The sequence below is a fragment of the Cupressus sempervirens genome, chromosome 7, assembly GCF_028749045.1.
Source record: "Cupressus sempervirens isolate cs-2001-9-10 chromosome 7, ASM2874904v1, whole genome shotgun sequence".
Taxonomy (NCBI): Eukaryota; Viridiplantae; Streptophyta; class Pinopsida; order Cupressales; family Cupressaceae; genus Cupressus; species Cupressus sempervirens.
Window position 1 is genome coordinate 601,110,492 of NC_143124.1, and position 14,958 is coordinate 601,125,449.

The window sequence follows — 14,958 nt, forward strand, 5'->3', positions numbered from 1 at the left end:
TTACTATGTTACTATGTTGAATCAATATGTTACTACGTTGAATGTTGAATGGTTCTTGTTTATTTTGCAATTTTGCTATGTACACACTTTATCAAAAATTATATTTGGTGTGTTATACTAAAATAACTTTTCAAAATAAACATTTTAAGTTATATATGTAAAATTCTTTAGGTTTTCGTAATTTAGAAGAGTCGCATTTAGTAAAATTCTTTAATTGCTTCCTGGATTTTTTTGGTTGTTTCTGGTAATAACATTTACAAGTTTGAAAGATTTCTAATGGCTAATGGGTGACTTTGATGTTTCTGATTGATTTCATTCAGCCTAACATTATCTATGAGACGTTTGACAAAGATTTGCATGTCAAAGGCTATGAATTGAAACAATGCAAACTAATAATGCTTGTCATGTAGGTTGCCTATGAAGAAAATGCTTAAAACGTTGTACCTTCTTAATCTTTATTAGGCATCTAGTAACTAGAACATTGTCTTTTGAATTCATTCTAATGGATTCTAGGGGATTATGCTCTTCTCTTTCTTGGAGAATCAATAACCTAAGCGGAGTCAAGGGAGTGTTATTGATGGCAATAAGAATTAGATTGGTGATGCTTTGTTAATTACGAGAGGATTATGCCCTTCTCCTCCTTAGGAAAATCAGAAACCTAAGAGTTTTTAATGATGCATTGTCATGATGGCAATGGTAAATGAACTTGCTTGGTGTGTTTGGGAAAGATGAAGTAGAGAATGTTTTTCTCTTGTAGAGAGATTCAAAAACTTAGACCCTTGAATTCATTCCACTTCTTATTTATTTAACCTATAGGCGGGCCTACAGGTGAGGAAAAAAGCTTCTTGGAACGACCAAAGTGAGGACAAGTAGACACCAACCTTTCCACCTCATTATAATCAAGAGGCTTCCTTGAGATAAAAATCTCAGAAGACTTTATTGTTTTGTCCCCGGACCGTTGATTTGATCTTTCCTTGGACATGCTTGGATGTTGTGTAGATTGGAGCCGCTTGAATCTTGCTTGTGAGACTATACACATTCAAGTACTCATAGGGCTAAGGCCTCAATCTTGCCTTGCGCAAGACTATGGGGGATAGTTATGACCAGATGCCCAAATTAGACACCTTATGTTAGAGGCCACCTAGATCACCTCAGAAAGGTTGGTTCTAGTTGTGTGAGGCAAACAGTTAACTGCCCCAAGAAATTCACCATATCAAACCCTCATTGATGTTGTGCATATGGTCGCCAACATCCAGCATCTATGTTGACCAGTTGCATATCCTAGGGAGTCTTTCACTGTGTTCCTAAGTCATTGAACAAGTTTTTCCAATCTCTACCTAGGTCTATTAGAAGGATAGGTGTGCTTTGAGTCTAAAATAAAAAAAACCTTGTTTGAAGTGTCTTAATTCACATGAAAGATAATTGCACCTAATTTAAAACCTCTTAAACATTTGCAGACAATCACAAACATTCATACCCATTGGATTTTGACAGAAACTTCCCTGCATTTCACGAATTTGACCAAATTTTAGACCAAGTGGCAAACTTCACCTACACCATCAGAAAGTCGCTTCCTGTGTTTTGAGTCGCTTTTGGGATCCTCAGTTGCTTCCTATCAATCCTGAGTCACTTGTCGCCTTAAATTGTCTTCAGTTGCATCCAAGAGAATTGCTCAGTGGCATCTCATGTTTTTAGTCGCATTTGGTCAGTCGCTTTTGAAACAAAGAGCATTTAAGCACGTGTCAAAATCTAGATATTTGCAGTTTTGGAAACCCTTTTGGTCCTACCAGTCTTTGTTGTCACAGACAATCAACCTAGAAGTTTTCATCACACAGTTCTTAAGAGTACCCTGTTAAGATTTGAACCCAAGAATCAAAGAAGATAAACAGCAATATGAAAGAGATAAAACTAAACCTATAAACACCAAAAATATCTTGGGAAAACCCTTCGAGAATTAAGGGAAAAACCCAGCCACACAACGAAAATTTATCTTTATTGATAATGAAATGTTCAATTGTACAATATCCTTTGCTTGATGTGAATATATAACAATAGGAGAGACTCTTCAAATTATTACCAAAGGTATCTCGAGATTCCCATAACTCCTATAATTAACAATAACTCTTCGAATATTCATGCTTCAATGCATGTGAATGACACATGTCATTACATTTAATATTACAATTTAAACATTAGTGTCCTTTTCGGCTGAACATAACAATAACGGTAATAATGTTCATATTTCCAAAAATAAAGATCTCTATCGCAGCTATTCTTATTGCCATCAATCCCTCTTTGGCTCCCATCTCAACACCAGGTCATTCTAACCTTCTTAATGTTGGAAATTATCAATCACACCATTCTATGGACATACACACTTTGATATTATCAAAACTCTTGGAACATTGGGATAGTTTGGCACATATCCTACAAGCTTTCATAGTTAATACCAAAACCAAATCATACAATCTTAATCAAGATCCTTTTACTCAAACATCAAAAGGCATTCCAAGACTGATTACCTTTGGACAAGGAGAGACTTAAAGTAGAAATCCTCTATTTGGACTAGACACACCCAATCAAAGTACTACTCAAACAACTCCTAATACTATCAACATGTCACATCACCATTACAATTGGGGAAGACACCACTAGAATGACCAAAGCAATCAAAGAAACAATAACCATCACTTATCTGATAGCCATGAAAATCCTACAGAAGAAGACTATTGTAATGGCAAAGAAACAAATAGTTCGAAAAGCTACTCGAGAGAACCTAAATCAAACAAACAACTCAACAATTAACAAAATCAACCCTTGATGTGAGAAGTCAACTATGGTCACAGTGTAATTGACCAAGGGCAAAATAAGCTAAAACAAGTGCAAAAATGATACAAAAAGCTTCCAGATAATTGAAAGATACTTGAAAGTCAACAAAAGTCAACCAAGGCAAAAAAATGGTCAAACAAATGTCAAAGCTAATCAAAATGGGTCAAACAAGCTTCAATAGCTTATAAGAAGCTATAGAAAACTATTTTGAATCACATCTCTCAAGTCAACTCATCAAAATCTTGGTCAAAATCAGTTAAGCTTGGTCAAACCTCACTTGCAATGTGGCTAAACTTGGTCAAATTGTTCTTATCAACACGCTATTAATCAAAATTAGATTCTGATTGACTCTAAAGTCTAAACACATTCTCAGTGAACATCAATTTCACAAATATATCAATGCTTGAAATCAGGATTACATCAATTTTCATTACGATTTCAATCCCAAGGGCGTGATCATTCCTAAATCAAGCAAATTTTTAACAAGTTAATCAGTCATTTTTCATCAAATCCAATCACAGAATCTTATCAAAAATGCTCAAATTTTTCATCAAATTGAGTCAATTAGTGAATCCAACTAAAGTTCAACACTAGGGGCATCAACTTCATCAAGAACCATATCGAGTTGAGGCTTTGTAATCAATCAAAATCATCAATCTAGGAATGAGTAATTTCATCAAGATCCATATAAAATTACTCGGTCTTATAAATCAACTAGGACATGTTTGTTTTCTTCTATCTAGTTGGGATTGTGTTGATGTCAATTTTTATACCACATAACATATTAGCAATTGAATATCTGATACGTAGTATCAAACACACAATTCCTCTCTTGAAAAGTTAATACTCATGGGACATGAGAATAACTCCAATGTTCCTTACACCTGTAGATACTAACTCATTATATCGATGTGATTTGCTGGTAATCACGTAGGCAAGCTTACATTATTCATTTGAAGATAACTTGGTCTTTGGTGGAATGATGGTGATGGTGATTCGGTGTGAATGTCAGATGATTTTGATGGAGAAGGTGATGGTGATGGAGGGTGAATGTTCTTACGACTTACGCCTTTCTAACTTTCCTCTTTAAAACTCCAACTCCTAACTACTTGCTATTCTACTCCTACTCCTATGAATGGAAAGATTAGCAAATGGACGCGGATCGAATCTAATGGAAGTTAACCGATGGCTCCACCTCCATAGATGCAATGATTCAAAAGAAAATGAACTAGTTTACCACACAAGGCTTCCCAACAAGCCGCTAGGATGCTAGTGGCCTAGTTATTGGTCCCTATCAAACATCCACTAATGCTACCATGCAACTATCCATCTACTCTTAATATTACTTAGCAACTTGAAATGAAATCTACTTTAACAACTTGAAAAGAAATTTTACTCTAACTATTTGGAAGTAGAAACCATGCAACAATACCAAAAGCTCTTAATCACCATACAAGTCACAACAATGAGAAAGAAAAGCAATTTTTTGGCATTATCTTTGCAACAAATTTCTCTGACCATTACAAATGAGAGCAAATGGCCTTATATAGAGGCCAAAATGTACAATCGACGATAGAGATAAAGAGGCAAAACCAACGATCCAGATTGAATCCTAGAAACCCTAATTAGGGTTGCCACCCCATCGACCAATGAGAAGATGCCACCTCGCCAATGGACTAATGAAAAAAGTGGAAAAGTAACAATCAATGAGAAGGAACCAAAATGGTGGCCAATCAGAATTAAACATTTATCCTACCCTAGAAGAAAGAGAAATTGCCACTTGAGCTTAAATCAAATGATCTTCTAATATATATCTCCCTTTTTCTTTCGTTCTTTTAGCTAAGCCAATGAACCTAGCTAGCCTTTCGTTGACTTCCTCCATGGGAGGGCAAGGTGTATGTTTTATCTTGAGCTCAACCGATTTCATCATGCTGCTTGCTGCCTGTAGTGTCTTCTCATGCTCCTTCTCATACCCTTTTGCATATACAATAAAGGCATTGAGGGAGGAAAGGGCATTCAAATGTTTCTTCTTGATAGCAACCTTTCCTAAATCATCCAATCTTGATCCAAGATTGATGTCCTCTTCTCTGATGTCTTCAAAATCAAGTGCCACCCCAACGTCGCTCATCATGGTTGAAATGGAAGTGTCGATGCTTGGGCTGTGATATGCAACTGCCTTCTGTATCTCCTCAAATGTTCTCAATCTAGTAGTCAAGGCAACAAACCAAGACTCAACCGTACTCAATCCTCTTTCATCAACCAACTTGGTCCTTTCCAAATATGCCTCTAGTAGCCCAATAAATGCCTATAGCCTGGGAATAGCTAAATCATTGACTGGAAGGAAATCCTTCCACTCTTCTTCAAATATTCTGAATTTGTTTCTAACAGTCACTAATGATCAAAATGTCAAGATGAAAGCAAGAAATTATGCCTGTGTTGGATTGTATCATGGATCCAATCGCTGACTTCATACAGCTGAGTTGATATCTCTTGTAGGTTGCTCCCGTTGTCTTGAGGAAGGGCTGCCTGGTGCAACTGTTGGATAGGCTGGCAATCTCTCCAATATTTGTTCTCGGCCTCCAACTTTATGATCCTTTCATTTACCTTCCTCGTCCTTTCTCTGGTTAAAGCTATACCCTCCTGGATCTCCTCACATTCCATGCCATCTGTGTTTCTTCCCAAATGATGCTCCACTATCTCATATTCTAGGCCTGCAATCTCATTCAATGCCTTGTTGATTGTTGGTATAGCAATCTAAACCTTTCAGTGACCATCATTGTCGCTCCTGGTTACCTTTGCCACCGTTTTTGCCATTTGTTTTTGGTTCTCGCTATCACCCTTTTCTATTAGTCTTTGGATGTCTTCAACTGTTCGGGCAATTACTACCTCACCTCTTGGCATAAGCATTTGCCTTAACCATAGTGGTGCAGTGCATCTCCCCAAATCCGGATTTGGTTCGACTAACAAAGCATCACCAACGGCCTCGGGTGCCTGAATTATTGCCTCAATATCAATTGGCCCATCTCCTTCACTAGTAACTGCCATGTCATCTCCACGTTGGTTTTCTGAGAGAGGAGAGTACTCGGTGCTATTACTGTAACCACTTGACTCTGAATCAGAGCTCACTTCTATCGCAGTCCTTTGTTCACTAGTGTTATCTTCTTGGCCTCTAGCCTCAATTATACTTTCCCTTGACGGCATTGTGTGTTGTCTCTTGGCTGGCGTGTAATGTCCCCATTTTAGCAGTTGACCAAGTGTGTGTGCGTTAGCCTTGTTCTACATGGTCCCGAGGGCTAACGAAGGGTTTAATGGGATCTTGGAGTGTTTTGGCCTAGTCATTTCCAGTTTGGGCCAAAACGAAGTTGATTTACTCAGTTTCAGGCATACTTACTATTTTTAGTAAATCGGCAGGACACAGTGCAGGTCAATTTTGGTGATTGGATTCGATACTCCTCGGTGAGAGCTTTCCGATGAGCTATCACTCGCATTATTCAGAGTCCGATTGCTAATACATTTTAATGCCTGAAGTTTTATTAAAGTAACGTCTAATTTAATTGTAAAATATTAAAGTGTTACTTTAATATTTATTTTATGGTGATGTGTACCCAAGGGAGACATAAGGGGTATTTTAATATATGTTTTATATTACACATCTTTATCCCACATTGCCCATATGAGTTGAGCGGACCCGTGGGAATAGAATAAAAGGAAGCATTTGTAGCTTCATTAGACAGGTTGAATATGAGAAGAAATTGGTGTGTGAGTTGCAGCTTTGTTCTTGGCATTTGAGGACGTCTATCCTCTCTTGTAACATTCTAGACGTCATTCCCTTGGGGTTTGGCCTTTGGAATTCTTTCTTATTGGCTTCATTATTGGGCAGTTTAGTTGCATTTTCGGCTACAGGCAGATTTGATATTTTGCTCATATCTTCTTCACTACTTGTCCGACGCTTATGCCGCTTGGAGGGAATGGTATTATGAAGGTAGTGGACTGATTGGAGGACAAAGTATTGTAGCAGCAAGTTCGTAAGCATGGGCTGGAGTATTATGACAATATTGCTGAAGTAATTAGTGAGTTGATAAATCTGCCATGTATTTGGTTTTATGAATTCTGAAAATAATATTTTATTAGCAGCAGTTCATTTCCACTTTGCATATTATTGTAGTTTCTTTCTTGTTTATGTTGTATGATACCAATTCCATGCATGAAACACAACAAACAAATAAACGTTTGATTTCCGGAGTTATAAGGGGTTTTAAGAAGTTGAATGCAAACTGTTTGACATAATTCCTTTCAACAATTTGGTTTAGTTTTTTGGGACATCCAAGGGTGTCCATTACATGGCGGTTCCAAATGTTCTTTGCTTTTCTCAACCTCCAAAGCTCTCTTCTTGCTTCTAAATGTTTCTTATTGCCGGCTACTTCTTTCACTCTTCTGTCCGACTGATTCCATTGGACCTTCTTTTGGATTCATCTTCTCATAAGTAAGCAGAATCCTTTGACTTTGTAGCTTCCTTAATCTTTCATTGTGCCATGACTTAGTATGCAAATCAACTGCTCTTGTAACTGCCTCCAAGGAAGGATCCTGATGATCATCCCAATCTACTGGATTCAACTTTGTTCCTTCTAATGTATCATAATCTTCTCTCAGCACATCTCCATCATCATTCAGTTGATCGGGAATATCAAGGACTCTCCATTTGATATCTCTCATCATGTCACCGACAACCTTGAGAAAGCTAGCTTTCTCACATGAAAGTCATCCTTGGCATTAGCCCAAAAGTCTTCTATAGCGGGAACATGTTTAAATGCATTTCAGTGAGATACCTTGATAAGACCATTAAGATCGAATCCTTGCCTTGCTCTGTACCATCCTAGATGATACCATTCCAATTCCTTCTCTGCTGCTGCAAAGGCGACACGATTGAGGCCACTGTCACTGCCAATTCTGAATGAGAAGGTAATCCTTGTCTTACCTTCGAGTCCCATTATTCTGTCATAATGCTCAAGTTGCCTAGCCAATTCCATCAAAACTACCTTGTCGAGTGGGTATCTTGGAAGCCTCTTGGGACAAACTATGCTTCCTACCACTCTAATGTATGTGAATTTTAGAAATTGAATGAACCAACTCTTATATTTCTTTATCTTTGCTTTTGCTTCCGATGAAAGTCTCTTAGTAGGTGTCCCCTGTAATACCCTTACTGTCTTCATGGCAAAGGCATCACAAAACATTTTATAGTCCTTGTTGTTGTGCAAATGAAGCTGCAAATAGCATTCATGCACCAAATATTGCCCTGACCCACTGCCAATTTCTCCTAAGGCCTTATGTCTCGGATTTTTATACAATCTAGCAATCAAATAAAATAGATAAGATCCCATATAGAATTGCTTTTGGTTTTGTACGGTTCTAAGTTGCAACTCTAAATTCTCGCTTATGATCCTTGCCCAGTCAAATCTTCTTTTTCCTTTTTCAATTTCATCAATAAAGAAGTACATCCAGTTTTCGAATTGCATACCTTGAGCTAGGCTCGTGATTCGGCTGAGGAGCACAATGAGATCACCATATTCTAATTTGAAATCTATCACTGTGAGCCTCGATGATCTGGTTACTCCATTCTTTCCCTCATGTAGCCAATCTTGTTTTAGATGCATGAAATAAGCGTCTTGGTTATCTTGAAATGATTTGGCTGCCTGATCCATCATCACCACTATCATGCTCTTGTACTAGGGAATGTTAAATGCTTCTTTGATTGCATGTCCGCCAATGTTGGCCAACACCCTATTCCCTTCATCAAAAATGATGGATTTACTAATCAGATCAAACCTGGATGCGCACTCCATAACCAATTTTGGAAAAGGCAAGGTAGGAGGAAAAGTTGTTGCGTGTACAATTCCGCTCCTGTATATCTTCTTTGCCATAGGGGATTGTCCTTCCTTTAGTCTGTCCTTTACCTGTATCATGTTTACTGTATCGACATTGGTATCGATTATTCACCTCATTTTCAAGAAGAAAGTTGTTTTAGGCATCATATCCTCTTTGTCTTTCTTAGTGTTTGTTCCCTTAAGATTCTTGCTTGCATTAACATCTACCATCCTAAACACTTATTTTTTCCCCTTCGTTCTAAGTGATATGGACTACCCTTATATCTCCCAACTTCAACCTAGGGTGGTTTAGCTTATTTCTTCCTCTTCAAATGTCCTATCATGGATTCTACCCTTATCAATCTCCAATCTTCAACCTAGGATGAGATGATAAAGTGGTGGATGATGAATGCAAGAAGAACCAAGAGAAACAAAACTAGACAAGAACAAAAGAGCGAAATCCACTTAAGGACCACTTTCAACTCTAAATGAATTGAATTTACCTTTATCAATGGTCGAGTCTTCTTTTGAATTTCGGATCAAACCTAAGAATTTCAAGCCCCTTGCAAATATTGATGCCCTAGCTGAAGAAATCAAGATTTTGTCCACTTGAAATTGCCTATGCATGTGCCAAAAAAATCAGACTTTATTACTTGTTTTTCTTTACCAACAAAATCGTCCAATCTCTAGGAGAAAATCGCAGCCCCTCTAGAAAATCAGAATTTTGTCTTCCACAAATTTCAACTCCACAAAAATTGCCCTTTAGGGCAAGAAATTATGATTTGCCACAAGAAGTTGCCTAGGGCAGAAATGCAGCCTTCATAGAAAAAAATCAGATTGCCAACCATGAAAATTCACCTTTGCAAGAATGCCAAACTCTAGAAAAAATCGCCTTCCTTAACAAAAATGGTTGCCTTCCTCAAAATTCGCCCAAGCATGGAAGAGGAGGATGGAATGAATGAGGAGGTAAGGGGAAGGAGATCCCCCTTATACCCAATTCACTTGCCTTCTCTAGCTGGCCGACTTGCACCTAGGGGGGGGAAAAAAACATTAATTAATGCACAATTCTGGCCCGAATTAAATGATAAACTAAAAATTAATTTTGCCACAATGAAATTTGCATTTCTAAATTGCCGGTTAGACCAAAATTGCAAAAATAAACTTAATAAAGCCTTGGAGATGCTAAACATTTTCATTTAATGATGATTTAGTAATTAATATATCATTAAAAATCGGATTTAGCAAGCCAAAATTGATTTTTTCAATTTTAAATTACTAATTTCTTTAAATATTTTAAAATCTTCAAAGCAGATTTAATCCATTTAATGCCAATTTTTGCAATTTAATCTAAATCAATTTTGCTATGCAATTTTAATTTTTTAACAGAAATAAATCATCTCTAGAATCCAAAATCAATTTTGCAATTTGATTTCACCATCACAAAATTAATTTTTTTTTTTTACCGAAAAAATTCAAGATTTTCCAAAAAAACCCAAATCTAACAAAAATTTCATTTTTTGAAAATTACTCAATTTTATACAATTATATCCAAATTTTCAAAAAAAAAATCGTCTAAGTACAAAATTTACAATTTTATTTTGCCAAGTGTTGTTCTTTGAAACTTGTTCGACCTAAGGATAAAATTACTCGTTCTGGAAAATCAAGCTTAAAACCGGGTGAAAAATAAATTTAACCTCCTCCCTCTTGATCCGAAGGCGTCCAAGAAGTAAAATTTTCTAAGACCGGACATTTTTGGACAACTTAAAATATTATTGCCAAGGCGATCAAAAAAAGGGGGTCCCCAAAGTTTTTGGGGCGATGGTGTGAAAACTCACAACAGATTGTTTGATAATTAACTTCATAAGGACTCATATCAAGTTGATTATCTATGTCTAATCAAATCATCTTGGAGCTGTTAATCAGATTCATCGCACCACATCAAACTAGTTATTGTCATATCAGGCATCATTGCTTTTTGTATTTTTATCTGAAATTGATCAATTTCATCGCTTCACATCAAATTGAATAATTTGGTTAGCTCTTATCGATCTAGTTCAATTAAGCTCGAAGTCGATATGGTTAGTTCTTGTATAATCAAGCTCAAAATTGATCGTTTCACATCTTCAATCGAACATCGCTCAATCAAGCTCAGAATCAGTTACTAATCAAAAATGCTTTAATTGCTTCATATCAAACTATTCACCAAGTCAAAATTATCTATTTCTTTGAATCAATGCGCTGCTCGCACATCAATTCAAAATGGGAAAATAAAATCACCCTAAAATGGGCTAGTCTAACCAAAAGTCGTATTTGCCCTAATTCAAACCAACCTATTTAATTATGCTAGTCCAATTACCTGATTACTAGCATAATCCATCAAATTGGTCCAATCAATGATCAAACATCATTAAATTTGATTAATCTCCTATTAATTACCTCTAGCCAGTTAATTAACTCAATCCCACTTAAATGCATGGCTAAAGTAATTAATTAAAACAAATTAAATAAAAGCTTTGAATTACATGTCATCACTAAAGGACAGTTAAATTCAAATAAACCAATTAGAGCTAATCACATAGATCAACTGAGAACAAAAGAACAACCCTCCACATCTTGGATTAATCATAACTGTTGAATCAATATGACAATCTATAAAAGCTATCATTTCTAAGCTCAAAGTGAAGATTGTGGGCTAAAATCAAGGAGAAGATTATGGAAAATCAAAGAGATCACAAACAAGACATAGTTCCATATTATTTATTATAACAAATTCATCTTTAATTTATGACTAAATATGAGGATAATATTGTTTGTCGAAAATAAGATGGTGTAAGATTTGAACATGCAACCTCCCCCATCCCATTTATTAGCTTCACCACTCATCTATGCATGTTTGGCGGTAACAAACTCATGCCTTTTTGTATTTAAACAAAGCTGCCACTTAAAAAAGACAATAAGAAGGTCAGTGGTTTGAACCCATGACCTTCCATTCCTAACCTCCACTCCTTGACCACTATGCCATGCATTATTTTCAGAATTTGTTATAACTACATTGTGTAATAAATGGAAATGGCCAAAAATAGAGCATTGGAGCTCTCTTATATATTGTAAACAAATTTATTGAGGAGGCATGTAAGAAAGAGATTTATGTGTGTTATTAGTTTCATTTGATTTTATACATAGAATTAGTGTATAGCTTATGTACTTTAATTTATGTAATCATATTGGTGATTTGTTTTAGATGTGTTTATATTTTTCATGTGTTATTTTAATTTCATACATAGAATTATTATATTAATTTAAATATTTTAATTAATTCATGTTTGCTTTAGACTTAATTGTGAATTTAGATTTGTGTGGTTTGATCTTGAGATATTAAATTGTATAATAAATTTTCATGCTTTGCAATGCTTGCAGATTCATAGAATAATTTTTTTTAACAGTTTCAACTTAGCTCCTGTTGCCAGGAAGGGGCAGTTCCCATCACCAGTTTTGTTTTGGTTTGTTGTAGATTTGCTTCTGCGTGTTCTAGCAAATTAATAAATTCATCATTCAAATATCAATCATTTTAGCATCACTCTGTTGAACCCGCATTCATTCATCAATCACCAAATCACAAGGGAAGGGACAATACTTAAAAGAACAAAATATGTATTGTGGTGTTCATTTCCTTACATAATAGAGTAATTTTGAGTACACTTGCATACCTTTGAATCAATATGCATTGATATTTGTGATTACCTAACATAGCATAAAAGATATATTGCTGACCTAGGGAGGTGATACTACCTATGAATGATTTGATATAGTAGACACATATAATGTCCAATTATTGCAATCAACCATGGTGAAGAAACTGGGAATTACAAGTAGGGGAATGGTGATGGGATCATCTTCTAGGTACACCACTTCATGGTATAAGATCAAGAAGTCCCATGGGGCCAAGGGGGTACAAAGGATGTTGTCTTTGGGCTTAGAAAGGGTGAACTTCTAGGGCACCCTATTATGAACACTCTTCATAATCTCTATCATGGTAATTGAGTGCTTTAAGAATGATCAATGATTAAAAAAAAGATAGCGATGGGAAGATTGAAGGGAGTAATTATAGGACACCTCACTAGATGTTGCACCTCATATGGATGGCAAAGGCCACCTAAAGCCAAGAGGAATGGTACTACCTGCTCTTGGGCCTAGGGTAAGGGATCTCTAAGGCACCCTATCAAGACACCCTACCATTCCTATGGTAGAGCTCTCTTAAACTGACTTAAGCAATCTTGTGATTAGATCAATACTCCTAGTACTTGCTTATTTCTAATTAAAGAGATCTATTTTATGAATTATGAATATAAATGATCCCTAACTTGTTTGCAAGGTCTAAATCAAAGTGAATGTTATCTTTAACCCTACTTTGTTTCAATTTAAGTCTGTGACCAAGGGTGAAATTCATGTATTTATAATTGAAGGATATCACATTCAACCCCTAATTACAACAAACTAGGTTTTCTAATAAATATTCAGTATCTTCTTATCTAGAATCTCACAGATGAGTACAACTAGATGGTGCCAAAACTCATAGATTTGTGGTGCGTCCATATGAATGATAGTGTCATGTTTATTGCATGACAATCAATGCCAAAAGGTATAAAACTAATGGTATTAAAAGGTAAGTAAGTTGCATCTGATGAGCATGTATGATGCACCTTACTAAAATAATCCACTGCAAATTGCAAAGCTGCAAGCTTGTCTCACGGTGTTAAGATTTTCAGCTTTGCATATTACTCACAATTGACATACAAAACTATCATGGAGCTTAAGGCTAGATCATGTATGCATACCATTGAAACTAATTATTAGAGCCAAACCCACAGTATGCAGCATTTGAACATTGCACGACTGTGTGTAATTCATCTTGATCTTATAGTGGAAAACACCTTCCTTTAGATAGTCGATTCAGGCTCCAAATCGAAACTCTGGCAAAACAATGGGACACCCATCCGGAGACACTTAATGCAGACTAAGAACTCTTCAAAAGACCACGAAAAAGCATTTAAAAGAGTTTCAACTCCACATTAGCTTAATGAAACCTACGCTCCTTACTAAGCTCAGACCCACGGACAAGATTAGAATCATTTCATTTCACAACTAAGTTGAAAGTTAAACTCCAAACACTGAAACAAATGGCATGGGTTGTAAAACCAAAGAGTTGTGATGGAATGATGACTGAGGATGTTCAAATAAGCAGGTTCAAAACACCCTTACGGCAAGATGGTTCCCTTGTAGAACAGAAGCTGACGAATCTAAAAAGTTTAGTTGTACATTACTCAAGTTTTAACTTCCACGCGAGCAAAACAAACCAAGAAAAAATTCTCACGGCGGCAAAAGGAACCAAGTACAAAGCAAAAGGAAAACGATAAAAGGTAAAAACATCGCTGAAGACCCTAAAGCTCAAAAATAGCATTAGCCAAGATATAAAATTGAGTGAAAGAAACATAAGAAAAAGGGTTTTGGAATTTAGCATTCTCTGCTCTACATTTCTATGAAGGAAAGCGGAAGTAACTATGAAGTTAGGGACGAAAGAGTAAAAGGTACATACCAGGTGCACGTTGCCGAACTTGATAAGCAGAAGAACAAAAATGAATCCATTAAAAAGATTACACAACAGCTTTAACAATAAACGTCTTTCTAAAACCCTAAGCCCCCTCTTCTCTTGCCACCCGAACAAATTCTTTTGTGCTAAATATTTGTAACAGTTAAAAAATGTATACCTAGGACTTCACATATTGGTATCGTACTCTCGAGTGAAAGGATCTGTGTATAATATGTTTTGTTAGTATAGTTTTAAAATCAAAAAAAATTAGTTGCAGGTGATTTTAGTTCGTTCATAAATTTATTTTATTTAAAATTTTGATTTTACACAATTAAAATTTATATTCAATTTTCTTTTATTTTGTCATACCAAATGTTTGTTTTATAATATCAATTTGACTTGTAAACTTGTAGATTCAAAATTAATCATCGCATCACCATTAAATTAGTATTTGTATTGATAATAATAAATTGGGCATCTTGAATGGCTGCTTTACTTGTCTTTAAACTTGTTGAGATCGTTGAATTGAATCCAAGAGTTTAACCAAGGCAAGATAGATAGATAAAATTTTAACGTCCACGAGGCTAAAAATAGCCTATGGGACAGCAAAACAACTCAAGCAGACTTAAGTAACAATGTTCGTTGCTTGTGTAGGATGATGATGAGTCCACCCAATTGCTC

General features: G+C 35.9%; 1 protein-coding gene across 5 annotated transcripts in view; it reads right to left on the reverse strand.

Moving 5' to 3' along the window:
- LOC149548165 (putative nucleolar protein 5-2) overlaps positions 1-14,502 on the reverse strand; it is a 48,114-nt gene extending 33,612 nt beyond the window's left edge. For 2 of the 5 annotated variants that reach the window (XM_089792205.1, XM_089792209.1), the window contains exon 1: positions 14,456-14,502. The gene's annotated coding sequence lies outside the window, so the exon portion shown is untranslated. The other 3 variants (XM_089792204.1, XM_089792208.1, XM_089792206.1) reach the window with 2 other exon arrangements.
- Between the last annotated feature and the right edge of the window lie 456 nt (positions 14,503-14,958).